The sequence below is a fragment of the Cherax quadricarinatus genome, chromosome 25 (genome assembly GCF_038502225.1).
Source record: "Cherax quadricarinatus isolate ZL_2023a chromosome 25, ASM3850222v1, whole genome shotgun sequence".
Classification (NCBI taxonomy): domain Eukaryota; kingdom Metazoa; phylum Arthropoda; class Malacostraca; order Decapoda; family Parastacidae; genus Cherax; species Cherax quadricarinatus.
In genome coordinates, this window is record NC_091316.1 from 5312703 (window position 1) to 5315694 (window position 2992).

Here is a 2992-nt window from a genome sequence, read left to right on the forward strand (position 1 = left end):
AAAAATTTATAATAAATAAGAGGTACACACCTCTCGGTATATATTCTTGTGCCCAAATTTCACCTTTTTATTCACGGAGGGGTTTTCAACTCCAAGAATTTTCCCCAAAAAACCTACGGCTCACAGGTATTCCCACAAAGAAACTATGTTTCTTTTTATTCTTCAAACCCCTTCTTTACAACCAATGTATGACTCCCTGTAGGTGTTTTCAGTAAAAATTTTCCCAGAAGGGCAAGGGCAGAAAACCCTCCGCACTGTATTCCCCAAGTTTGTTTGGTATAACTGGCAATCTCTTTCTTCTCCGGCTTAGGCACTCATAACAACTCGATCCCCACCGTGTTGAGCTACCGTGTTGAGCACCGTGTTGAGCACCGCGTTGAGCACCGTGTTGAGCTACCGTGTTGAGCACCGTGTTGAGCTACCGTGTTGACCACAGTGTTGACCACCGTGTTGACCACCGTGTTGAACTACCGTGTTGAGAAACGGTGAGAAACCCTGTTGAGCTCCCGGTTGACCCCCGGGGACCCCGTGTTGAACTCCGTATTGACTGTGTGATACCGGTTGACCACCGTGTGAGCTACCGGTTGACCACCGGTTGACCACCGTGTTGAATACCTTTTGATACCGTGTTGATCCTGGACCCCGGGAGCTACCGTGTTGACCACAGTGTTGACCACCGTGTTGACCACCGTGTTGAACTACCGTGTTGAGCACCGTGTTGACCACCGTGTTGAGCTACCGTGTTGACCACCGTGTTGACCACCGTGTTGAACTACCGTATTGACTACCGTGTTGAGCTACCGTGTTGACCACCGTGTTGAGCTACCGTGTTGACCACCGTGTTGACCACCGTGTTGAGCTACCGTGTTGACCAACGTGTTGACCACCGTGTTGAGCTACCGTGTTGACCACCGTGTTGAGCTACCGTGTTGAGCTACCGTGTTGAGCTGCCGTGTTGACTTCTCTCATCATCCCTGATACCCTGGCTCGCACACCTCAACCGCCAGGTTATCAACCACAATCCACTTGGCCAACAATGAATAACGGGTGACAAAATGGGGGAACATTTCCTGGACAACCTGGAAAAGGGGGGGTCAAGCCCCCGGGCCCCGGTCGGACCAGGCCTCATGGGGATCAGAGCTGATCAACCGGCTGTTCGCGGGCTCATGAAACCCAACGTATGAGCCACCAAGCCCGGCGGGTCAGGTACCGACTTTGGTGCTTGCCCAGTGCCTGTTAAAGACAGCCAGGGCATTGGTAACCCCCCCTTTTATGCTGGGAGGCAAAAAAAACCCCCCCTGACATTATTGTATTGTCTCTTAATCAGGACCCCCCTGCTTTTCTTGGGGTTTTCATCGTCTGCCTTGAAAGATTTTTTAGGGGGCAATATTCCACCCCAGATGCAAGCGACCTAAAGAGTGCCATCATGGGCTTGGCATCCCTGGAAGGTTCAATCCATCCTGTCATTTTTCTAGGAGGGATTGATACAATGTTATTTTTTGAAGGTAAATCCTCCGACATGATCACCCCCGGGTCTTTGACGTTTTTTTCGCCATTTTGGGGCCCGGGAATTTGTTTTTACCTGAGAGTTTTAATTTTTTTTCCCCAACATTTGAAACATTTAATTCAATTTTTTTCAATTGAAATTTTTGGCCCCAACCTAGGTTAATGAAACACTGTCTGATTTGGGGGCACTGAAAAGAAAACAGGTGGAAAGAATCCTTTTAAATTCAGTATGAATAAAAAAGGAGGGGAGCATTGGTTTTTAACAAGTTTTGTGGCCCCAGATTTACTCTTTGACTACACATTTTTTTTCCCTTTTTTGGAAAACAATATCACCAATTTTTCCTTTATTCCCTTTCAATTTTGTCCCCAATATTCCCCTTTTCAACTTTTCAAATTTGTAAAAAACGCTTTCTTTTTTCTTCAGCATCAGGACCTTGTCGGGGACCCAGTATTTGGGGACAGACGGGGCACCTGCTCAAAACCCAGGCCCTGGGTTGTGTAATTGATGAGTTTTAATGGGTGGCGATCTTGCTTTTAGGACCCTTTTTAAAGATTTTTATGATTGGGGAAAGGGACGGTCTGTATTTTTGTATTTCTTTAGCCCCCCTTTTTGGGTGGGGCTATGTTTTTGTTTTTAGTAACTGTGGGGCGACCCCGTGTCCATCTCCCTCCATAGGATGTTAAAAAACATGATAGGGGCTTTGCAGTTCTTGATGAACACGGTTCCGGGGGTCTGGCCCGGAGTGCATGGGCATGTCATTTATCGCCTGTTCAAACAGGCGTCAGGGTAACATCGGATAGGCTTTGGGTTTTCCAAATTTTTGGCTCTTTCATAAAATTCATTTAAACTTCGACTCTCAGTCTGGTTGCGGCTAAAAATGAGTCATATTGGGGCGGAAACTACTCATTTCCGTTTTCATCTTGTAACCCCCCTTGTTTAAACCCCTACTGATGTTGTTTGATTTTTATAAGAAAAAAAAACTTTTGGGGTTTTTTGATTTATTTTTTGGAGTTGTTAGGGAAGACACAAAGAACAGTTAGGATTTTAAGAAACGTTTCCCCCAAGTAGGCTTCTTCGTCAAGTACAGAAAAGTTGATAGAAGCAGAAGATCTTGAAGACGATGTAATCAGTCCATCACCCTAAAATTTTAGGGGGCAGCCCCCAGTCTAGAAGAAACATAGATGAAACAATATCTTGCGGTATTTTATACCATTTTAATGTTCAACATGATTTTTTAGTTCTTCCCGATTCCTGCCCCTAAATTTCCTTTGCTAGTTCGTGCACTATTTTTTGACCAGTGTCCCCAGATTTAGATATTGACCTTTTTTTAGCCCTCTCACCTTTTCTCGCCGTAAAGGAGGCCCCTGTCTCTTTTACATCTCCCCCTTTTTCAGGAATAACCCTTTGAGCATCACAGTGCCCCCCAGTTAATCGCCTGGATTTTGGGGGTTTTTGGCGATCTTCTTACTTATATCGTTTAGGATT